The sequence below is a fragment of the Mustela erminea genome, chromosome 7 (assembly GCF_009829155.1).
Source record: "Mustela erminea isolate mMusErm1 chromosome 7, mMusErm1.Pri, whole genome shotgun sequence".
Classification (NCBI taxonomy): Eukaryota; Metazoa; Chordata; class Mammalia; order Carnivora; family Mustelidae; genus Mustela; species Mustela erminea.
In genome coordinates, this window is record NC_045620.1 from 125060769 (window position 1) to 125072229 (window position 11461).

Consider the following 11461-nt stretch of genomic DNA (forward strand, 5'->3'; position numbering starts at 1 on the left):
AGGCAGCCAGGTGGTAATGGGTCCTGAAGTGAATCTAGGACAGAACCTGCCCTTAAGGAGCTCACATTTGTTGACCAGAGATGGAACAAGTCCAAGAGCAGAAAAGTTCAAAGTGTCTCAAGAGAAGACAACAATTGTGCCTTTTCCCCAGACATTCCTATTCTAGTAACATCTGGTCTGTCATCAGTTTCTGATGAATTGATGAGAGCCTAAAATACACTCCTGCTTTGTTAGACTATAAGCTCTATGAGGCCAGAAACTGTGTTTGCCTCCTTTGATGCTGCTTCCTTGGCACATAGAATAGAACCTTGTGCAAGGGTTGCTCAATAAAACATTTTTTAAGAAAAAAAAAAAATGACTGGATGGATGGATAGAAGGATGAATGCATGAATAGATAGATCTCTGACCACTGTTCAAATGTAAATGCTGCTTCACATCACTTTTTTTTCTTTTTTTAGTTGTATTTACCCATCGACATATTTCTTCTATTATTGCAATCCTTATTTTGAAAATACAAAAGGTAGTAAAGTACTCAGCAGCTCTCCTGTTTGAAATCTGCCACACTGCATCCTTCAACCTCGTGTCCTTGATTTGTTCCTTCAACATCATAGCAGCAGCCAAGGTACCCTAAAAATACAATAAAAGATAGTTAGATTCTTTTGAAAGATAGAAAATGCAATTTTCTTCACTTTCTCAAAATGATATAGCTTTTGAAAATATTAGACTTTTGACCAACTTCTGAATTCAGAGCTAAAGAGTTGCCTTTCAATTACTTCCCACATGAACATAATGTGATTTGATATTGTCACCTGGTTTGGATAAATGGGAAGTTATTTGCAGTTAGTCTGAGAGGTACTGAAGGACTCTTTTTGGAGAGTTGATCAGATTTTGCTAGACTCTGAAGTCCTTGGGGTCCTTGCAACCACCCAAGTACATCAAATTATTTGAGGGAGATGAGAAAACTTCTTTTGATTAAATTGAGACCATTCTCTGACTTTCTAAGCCTTCAGACAAGCTCGGGACTAATGCACACGGCACACGTCTCTTTCTGAAATGTTCTCTACGTTAGTTTTTGTATGAGAGGGAAAGAATTTCTTCATAAAATACATGAAGAAATCTGGGGATTCTATAGAGACAGGAGTGGTGTGACATAAATCCCAGGAAGGCATCTTACTTCATGAATGTCCCAGTGGAGTTCTGCTATTGTGTGAGGCTGGGCTCTGCATTTCTATCAGAATCAGTCAGAAAATGAAGTCTTCGGTCTGAGATGACTTCATGAGAAACTAATATTCCTGCAGATTGGACCAAAGAGGCCACACCCCCATTGGTCAGATTATACATTTAAGTATTGTTGAGCTTTAAAATTATATTGTAGATGCATGCCTCAATTTGTGTATATTTAGCATCAGTATTCAGTGTTAATAGGTTTCATGTGAGAAGAGACATTGAGCCCAGTCTTGGGAGTTTTATTTAGGGACATCAGATAGTCCTATATCTAGGGAAGTATATGGTAAAGAAAGGCCAGGGAATATGATACATTCTGACACGTCAGATTTTTTTTTTTTTTTTCTATTTCCATGTCCTGGAGGAAGGAGGGAAAGATTTATATGGTAAGCATGTGAGTGTCAGAGGCCAGGTGTCTTCTAGATAAATAGAAGAATTCTAGGTAAATAGAATTTCTAGTGATAAAAACAGTGCTAGGGCAGAGATCTAAGAAAGGTGAGAAGGTCAAAGGCAGTGAAGTGCTGTCTAACAGGAGTGGCCAGGAGAATTACCACGGGAGAAGCAGAGGCATCTGGGTATGTTTATACTCACAGAATTTTCTGTTTACTTTTTATAATCCAGATGGTTTTCTGCTAAGTGAAAATGCTTAGGCTTGATCTCTACACATTCAGAAGCTACTTTGTGTCCTTTTGTGGAAGAACATTATGATAAAATAATGTTTGAAATTAAATCTGCAATACATATTGTTGAACCTAACATTTTCTTTTTCTTTTTTTAGCATGTAACTCATGCCAGGCACCATTCCTTTTAAATTTATGAACTAATGTAAACCTCAAAACAATTTGATGAGATTACTACTATTACCTCTGTTTTACAGATGAGTAAACTAAGGATCAGAAAGGCAAATAACTTGTCCAAGAATACTCAGAGAATAAAAGGCAGTGTTAGGAACCAAGCATTTGTACTCCAGACTCTGCTAAATCACTATGCTGTGATTTCAGCATGTTTAATAGCTCTATCACATATCTTTAAATAACAATGAAGTTTTTACAACAAAATAACTCTTAATAGTTTCATATTATTGTTTGTTAGGAAGATACAATATCATTTACTCAGTTCTCTCTTTGGTCAACAGTTAGATTGTTTTCCATTTTTGAAAAATGCTATGATACACGAAGCTGCATGAATTTTTATCTTTGTAAACACACCTCCAGGAATACTCAGTTCTTAGCAGTGAAATGACTGGATCAAAGGATATGCATATTTTTAAGGATTTTTGACATATGCTATCATAAATCACTCTCCAGAAAGATTGTCTCAAATCACACCGTACCATTAGAGACTGAAATGATCAATATCCCTAAACCCTTACCAGAAATGATCATCTTTTCTTTATCTTTGATAGTTGCTAATCTCAGTATAACTCACTGTAGTTTAATTTAAAATTTTTGATTGTTAATCAAGAAAGTAAAATATTTTCATGTGTAATGTTAATTATAGCTCCTTTATTAGGAATCAAGTGATCCCATTGTTGTTTAATTTATTTGCAATAATGTTTTAGAGTACAGTTATCATCCCTTTATAATACTTATTGAAAATATTTCCCTAGAGATTTGATTTCATACTTTTTAGATGTAAAGAAGCTATTTCAAAATTTACACAAATATATCAATATTTTCATCAGAGTATCAGCACTTGTTTGGATGGTTAGAAAACCTTCCTCTAATCTCAACAGTTTATAATTGTTTGCACTTATTTTGTATTGTTCTTTAAAGTGTTTAAAAAAGAAATAACTGTAATTTATTTTGATGAATGAGCTGAAGTAGGCAGCTTGCTTTCTGTTTTTTTTTCTCAAATAATTAGCACTTGTCCTGTTTAGCAAGTGACTTTTTAGCCACTAGTCATTATGATCATAATTTTTATTCATACTATTAACCTGAATTATTGTATTATTAACATATAATATTAATGTATTGAGCAATGTTGAAACATATAACTTCATTAATTTAGGTCCTAATATGAATCAACTATTTCCTTGGGATATTTATCTTAATTATCATGGTACTTTTTGGCTACTAGAAAATATCTTGTTTTTAATTACACAAATAATACAGACTTATTGAAGAAACAAAGCAAACACAGTAGAAGAAAAAAAAACAGGCAATACTTACTATTAGGTTTTTACATTAGACCCTTCCATCTTGGTTGGCTGTTGTTTTTGACATGCATTTTTCAAGGTACTATACATCTTGATTTATAATTTATTTTTAAATTCAATCATAGCAGAATTTTTTCTCTACCTAGATAAATGTCTTAAAACATCAAGTATAATAAGTATATAGTTTGGCACACACACAAATGTGCTGCAGTTTATTCAACCAATCATAGATTTCTTACGTTTTGTCATTTTCCAGTGTTGCTTTTATAAATAATAATATAGCCTTCATATATCTAAATCTTTGGGGAAGGATATGCTTGATTTTAAGAAGATAAAGCACAATTTTTCCTGGGAGTTCTAACATTTTTTCCTTTCATTCTGTATAACATAGCTCAACGAAAGTCCTCTTCCTAAAGCATTGTTTTAAATGGAGGAATAATTTATTTTCAGTGAGGTGCATCCATTTGAAGTACAAAGCTTTTGAGATCCTATTTATGTACAAGCCTCTATAACCACCACACAGGAGGCTCTATCTTGCCTGTGCCACTCACCATCTATCCTCAGATTTGTCTCTCAGCTTCTGTGCCTGCTCCCCAATTTCCCTTAGCTAGAACCCCGGAGTGCTGGGATAAAGGATGTCTTTGCTGCCCTTCACCCCCATTACTCTGAGAAGGAGAATCTTCCAGCACTACTTTTCTTACTGCCCCTTACCTTTTGGATTCTCCTCAAGTCCTCCACAAAGGGACATAGGGATATGTTGGCAAGGCGATGTGTTCCTGCTTGGTGGCTTCCCATTTGGGGATTCTGCACTGTTAGACGATGTCAGCTCACGCACACAGTATGTTCACAACCTGATGGATAGTCTGATGGTCTAACCCCTTCTTTTCCTAATTGGATAAATTTGGCATGTAACATTATGTAAATTTAAAGTGTACACAGTGTTATTTTTAATACATTTAAATATTGCAATATGGTTACCATTTAATGATATTTATCACATTATGTATGTATACTATAATATTGTATATGTTCAATAAGTTGTACATTAAATCTCCATTGTTATTTGAACACTTGAAATAAATTTGTATTCTGAAACACAATTAATGTTATCCTACCCCCACCCCCCATCCCCTGGTAACCACCATTTTATTGTTTTGTTTTGTTTTGTTTTCTTTACAAGTTTGATTTTTTTAAGACACCACATTAAGTGAAAAAGAGTACTTGTCCTTCTCTGTCTAGTTTATTTTCTTTAGCATAATGTGCTCAAGGTCCATCAGTGTTGATGCGAATGGCAGGATATCCTCCTTTCTCATGACTTAGTAATATTCCTTTGTGTTTCTTTTACCCATTCATCCACTGAATGGGCATGTGAGTTTTCCATATATTGGCTACTGTGAATAATGCTGCAATCAACATGGGGGTACATACATTATATCTCATCAAATTCATGTTTTCATTTCCTTTGTCTTTATTTCCAGAAATATAATTGTTTGATTACATGGTAGGTCTACTTTTAAGTTTGTGGAGGAACCATCCTATTGTTTTCCGTGGTATTTGGACTAATTTATATTCCCATAAACAGCATATGAGGGCTCCCTTTCACCACATCCTTGCCAGCACTTGTTATCTCTTGTCTTCTTTATGATAGCCTTCCTTTTAAAAGTAATCTCTATGCCCAACATGGGATTTGAACTCACAACCCTGAGCACATGCTCTACCAGCTGAACCAGCCAGGTGTCCCTTGATGATAGTCATTCTTAAATATGTGAACTGGTAATATATTGTGGTTTTTATTTGCATTTCTCTAATGCTTACTGATGTTTAGCTTCTTCTCATGTGCCTATGGGCCATTTAGATGTCCTGGTTTATCCCTTTTTAGAAGAGTCTCATCTTTCTGCATTGGCAAGGATAACAGAAATGGCCTCTTCCTTTTTTTTTTTTTTTTTCTTCCTTTTTATAAGAAAGCCACTTTCATTGTTTAGTTTAGTTCGGTTTCTCAACCCTCAAATGTTTTTCAAAAACTGTGATATTATAGATTCTTGAGCTTGTTTTGGTGTTTGGTGTGAACTCTATTGTTTCTTGTAATTTTCTACATCAGAACCTAGTGCAGGACTCCCAATGTTTTTAATCTTGGGATATAGATATAGATCCTTAACCCTATCATCTATCTATCTATCTATCTATCTATCTATCCTGTGTGTGTGTGTGTGTGTGTGTGTGTGTATAAAATTTAGCTGTAGCTATGGTTATAGCTTAGTTTTCATTTTTAATGCTAGGAACAGTATATTGTCTTATTTCACTTATGATTCTTGCTGGATTTTCTTCTGTGGCTCTTAAAAATTTTAGTTATTGAGTAAATCAATTGTACTATGACTTCTTTCTCTAATTGTTTCAATCATATTTCTATCTTAAATTCGTTTCTTCTGGTATCATAATATTTACTGTGTTTCTCTTTTCTAATCTTAACTTAAATGTTCTATAAGCTCTAAAAATAAAAGTATGTAAAGCTATAAAATTTGCCCTAGTTATACTTTTGTTTTTATCTTATAAGTTCTGGTAAAGGTTTCTCAGAGTTCTTAGTGTTAAATAGATTTTTATCACTGTTTTATTTACTTTTTGATGAAATGATTATTTAGCAGAGTGCTTTTTTTTCATTTCCTAGTTATTGGGTATTGAGATATATAATAGTAAGTAATTACATTAGTAATTCATTGGTTGCAAAGTATTTACTGTTTATAGTTTAAGTTTTCTTTACTGAGTAGAATATGATCATTGTTACTCAAATATTCTGAAGACAACTGTAAAGCATGTCTAGTTTGTTTATAAGACATAGATTTGAACATTTGCCAATTATATAAAGTCTGGTGATTGACTCACCTCCTCTCTGTTTTTATTCTTATATCTCACATTTCTCACAGAAAGGAAATTTTTATATGCATAATCTGGTGACCAGGTGATTTAGAGAGCAGAGGAAGTGGGGGTGGAGCTAACAATCAGACACCTGACATAGAGTAGGATAGAATCCAAAACAAGAGTAGTAGTGGTAGAAAGGTGACTCGGTTATCAAATCCAAAAGATAAAATATTGATCTTAGTGGTACCTGGGTGGCTCAGTGGGTTGGGCCTCTGCCTTCAGCTCAGGTCATGATCTCAGGGTCCTGAGATAGAGCCCTATGTTGGGCTCTCTGCTCAGTGGGGAACCTGCATCTCCCTCTTTCTCTGCCTGCCTCTTTGCCTACTTGTGATCTCTTTCTCTTTGTGTCAAATAAATAAATAAAATCTTTAAATAATATTGATCTTCTCTTGATACGTACTTTACCCTTTCAAAATTGTTTTGTATGCATTTTCTCCTATATTTAGAACAACTAAATGGTTAGTATAGTTTCTTTCTTTTTAAGATTTATTTATTTATTTACTTACTTATTTTAGAGAGAGAGTAGGGGGTAGAGGCAGAGGGAGAGAGAGTCTTAAGCAGACTCTGTGCTGAGCACAGAATCCAACATGGGGCTTGATCCCACAACCTTGAGATCATGACCTGATATGAAACCAAGAGTTGTCAGATGCTTAACCAACTGTACCATCTAGGTGCCCCTGGTTAATATAGTTTCAAATTCATATATGTGGAAACTTACAGAAATTAAGCAGTTTTTCTGATAGCACACAACTTTTAAGTGGCAGAGCCAAGGACTAAACTAAATTTTTCTAACCATTGTCTTTCCACAATTTTGGAATTGTCTTCATAGTTTAAAAGTTCTTGTTACTAGGGCGCCTGGGTGGCTCAGTGGGTTAAGCCGCTGCCTTCGGCTCAGGTCATGATCTCAGGATCCTGGGATCGAGTCCCGCATCGGGCTCTCTGCTCAGCAGGGAGCCTGCTTCCCTCTCTCTCTCTCTGCCTGCCTCTCTGACTACTTGTGATTTCTCTCTGTCAAATAAATAAATAAAATCTTTAAAAAAAAAAAAAAAAAGTTCTTGTTACTAAATGAATTGGAAAAAAAATCAAAAAGGTGTAGAAGCCTACAGAATGGGTTAACTCAGTAGCTCATCCAGGGCAAGGTTATTTCCATTTTCCCCCTCATCATTCCTAGCAAAGCTGACTTCTGTTCTTAGGCTTATCCCCTTACATCCTCAACATCCCTATAGAGGCTACAATAGCACATCCTTATAACATCTAAATAACCCCCTTTCCCCCAATAAAAGCCTTCTCCCTTCCTTGTACCACATTTTAAGAATGAAAAAAAATCTTCCTAGGATACTGCTCAGTGGCCAGAATTGCATAGCATGACCAATCCTAACTAATTATGGGCAAGGAAAATGAAATTACTGTTATTAATTCACACTTACCAAGATTTAGACCATGGGACATTAGAGACTGACTTCTGATCCTAAAGAAAAGAAACAGAAAAAGAAAAAAAAAAGTACAAACTTCTATTGTCAAGAGTAAGGCAGGGGAGTGGCTTTGGGTAGATGACAAATAGTGTCTGTGGTACAGATACAACGATTGGAGACAAGAGTGAGAGGATGAGCCAAAGACTATTACAGACCACACATCCTGGGAAGTGTGGAAATAGATTATTATTGAGAGAAATATGAAAAGAACAAAGAGATGTCCGTCTTGACAGAAAGATGATAGCTTTGGTTTGGCACAAGTGGGTCAGAGATGGGATTTTCAAAAGGAATTACAGGCACATAGTTACAAAGATTTGAAGCACACAACAGCAGTCAGAATACAATATTGAATCCTGAAAACTTCTTTATAGATATGTTTGTCAATGCCATGGAAGTGAGATTGCAGAGAATGACACTGGAAAAGAACAAAGACTGAGCATTAGGAATTATCCCTAATTAAGACTACAAAGGCTGAATAAATGAAGAAGGTACAGGTGGAAACAGAGTAGATATTATTTTTAACAAGCCAATCTCCCTCTATTGCAAACATAGACTACCAGACTCATCATTGAATTATTAACATCCTCCATCGTTTTTCTTGTCTATAAGCAAATATTTTAAAAATTTTAGGTGTTCCATCTAGTGGCTGTACATGATTTATTTAATCATTGTTGTGTTTTGGGATATTTACTTACTCACCATTATTTTTTTTTTACATCTTCTCCTTTAATCTAGTTGCAGTTTTCCGCCTCAGAGTTTAGGCCAAGAGGTATATAGTCCCAGAGCAAGAAAATAAAGATATTTTTAGCAAAACAATTGCCTTGAAAACAATGATTAATATAGAGAAAAACTGCTTGAAATTCCTTTGGTAAATGATGAAATAAGCTTGATCTACTGAGAGCATATATTCTCTCACTCAGTTCAGAGTGATACATGTACACTCACTAAAGCTCAACGACAAGGTTGGATTCAGGAAGAAGGAGACTGTCATGTAAAGAAAGTAATATAAAATCCTATCTTTCTTGTCCTGAAGTATCGTGCAAAGAAAAGAAGGCAATGGAAGAAAAAGTGGTTAATCAAATGGGTTCCCCAACATTTCTTAATCAGATTTAAACCCACAGATGTAAAAATGAGTCATATTGATTTAAAAAAAATGGGGGGGGTTCAGGAGGCAATCTTCATTTGGTCCTGTACAGATAGGAAGGAAACCTGAATAATTAATGTATAAAATGTTTACTCTGAAAGAGAGGATTATGGTTTGCTTTCCTAAGTTTTCCCTAATTCTTCTGTGGCCTGGACACTGTGGCAGGGGCAAGGTGACCTCATGACATAAGCTGAAAATGGACTAATAATATGGTAGATTGTGTGACAGGGAAAGTCATATAAAATCAGAAATATCTAGAATTGGAACTAGATCTGAACAATTGAATTAGCACAGAGATCATCAGGCTTTATTGTAATGCTAAGGGACTTATTTATATTTTATCAACTAAAGATATTAACAATTGCCAGAAAAAAAAAATGCCAATGGATATTATGAGAGGTGTCTCCAAAGTGGACACTATGTACTTCTTTTCTCACTCTATATGTGATAATACTGTTGAGAAGTAGAATATATGACTATTCCCTCTGAATCTGGATTTTCCTTTGGGAACTTGTTTCACCAAAAGAATGTGGTAAAAGTAATGTTCTAGGATTTCTGAGGCTACATCATTAGGGGCTTTGAAGCTTTCAACTAGGTCTCTTGGAACCATATTATGAGAAGAACAAGGCACATAGAGAAGGCCACCCGTGGGCTTTCCACCTTCCAGCCTAAGGTGAACCTCATCCGTAGACAGAATCAACTGTCAGATATGTGAGTAGGCCATCTTGGATATACAGCCCAAATGAGACTTTAGACAGTCCCAGTCCTGAGAGTCTGTACCTGCAGTCCTGAGAGATCTGAGGATAGAACTATCCAACTGAGCCTTATCTACCCACAGAACTATGAAAGTTACTATCAATCTTTATTTTAAGTCATTAAGTTTTGGGGTGGTGTGTAACACAGCAAAAGGTAACCAGGGAGATTAGATCAGTCCAAACATCCCAACAGAGGTCTCTGAAGCCAAGCTCAAACTGGATCTTGTATGAGGATTCTTTTACCATATAGGCAAGAGGTCATGAAACAATTTTCCTAAATGCATTTTTGAGTAGAGCAGGATTAGGGGACAGGCATAAGAAAAACTGAACATTTTTTACCAGATACTAGATATTACCTGAGATAATTTTGAGATTACCATATTTGGTTAAATACTAATGAAGATTAAATAGAGTAAGTAGAAACTGAGGAGAAAGATGAGATCATGCACAATTAAATAAAGAAAATATGTTTTATATGGGCTGCATGGTAATCAAAGAGGACTGGAATCAGTCCACTGCAACCTGCTTTTTTGTAAATAAAGTTTTACTGGAACACAGGCATGCCCATTTGTTTACATATCTTCTGGAATGGTTTTAGTGCTATTAAGAGTTACAGAAGAAACTGGCCTACAATGTCTAAAGTATTTACTCTCTGGCCCTATAAAGGAAAAGTGTACTGACCTCTATATAAAATGAAGATTGGAACTCTGAGTCACAAGCAGATTTTAAATAATTTTCACAATTATATTTTCAGGGTAAATTCCTAGACAGAATTGCTAGGCCACAGAGTTTGTGTAACTTTAAAGTCTTTCATGTATTTTGGTCCTAAATTATCTCCAGAAAAACAGTGTTAAGTTTACATACAATCATATCAATACAAAATGGCTGAGTTCTCTATATCCTCCTCAGTCCTAAAATCTAACTTCTGAGTCATATAAGAAAGGAGGAGAAGGAGATAAAAGTCCTGTATGCAAATCTTGACCATTATTTAGCATACTTCTTACAAGCAGAATACAGGGTCAAGGGATAGTTGATTCAAAAGGGAACTATGTCCCTTTTCATATATTGCCAGATTAATTTCCAGAAAAGTTATACCAATTTGTAGTGCTCTTTATACTGTATGAAGTTGACATATTTCACTTAGCAAATAAATTCATTAGATAAGTAGACATAATTATTTCATGTAGTTGTGTCAATTAAGTTGTTCATATTTTAGGCAAAACTATCCCATATTTCTTTTTATTCATCCTTTATTCCTCAGTAAATTTGAATATTTCCTCTATGGTTATTAATCATTTTGATTTTTATAAAAGTTCTCATAATTTTTTAGCCAGCCTTTCTTTGTTTTCCTAACTGTGCTTATAAATAAAGCACAAACTCAAGAAATACATTTTTAAAAATATGCATATGAGTCTCTTGTAGGACTTCCTATTCCATTTCTGTGTTGATCTACTTCTATACTAGTACTAATCAGAAATAGATATTATAGATTATGATATGTTTTGGCATCTGGTAAGGCTTACATTTAATATTTTTTAAGTTTTGTGTTATTCATATACTTTTTCTCTTTCAGATTATTTTAGAAACACTCTGTCAAAACCATAAAAATCTTTTTGAGATTTGCATGGAGATTGATTTGGTATGTTTGCAGTTTCATCCAACTTTCCACTGAGATGTTTGTCACAAAAATTATTTTGAGTTGATTATAGATTAAATAATTATTGATATTTGTGAGAATCACAACTACCTTTTAATTTTTTAAAAAAAATATTTTGGCATAAAGGCTTTATCTTGA

General features: G+C 34.6%; 1 long non-coding RNA gene across 1 annotated transcript; it reads right to left on the bottom strand.

The window, feature by feature from the left end:
* Nucleotides 1–476: 476 nt before the first annotated feature.
* On the bottom strand, nucleotides 477–7758 carry LOC116596119. Its single transcript, XR_004288003.1, has 3 exons — nucleotides 7723–7758; nucleotides 4094–4269; nucleotides 477–627 (listed from the first exon to the last, which is right to left on the bottom strand). It is a non-coding gene; the product is annotated as an uncharacterized LOC116596119 (long non-coding RNA).
* Between the last annotated feature and the right edge of the window lie 3703 nt (nucleotides 7759–11461).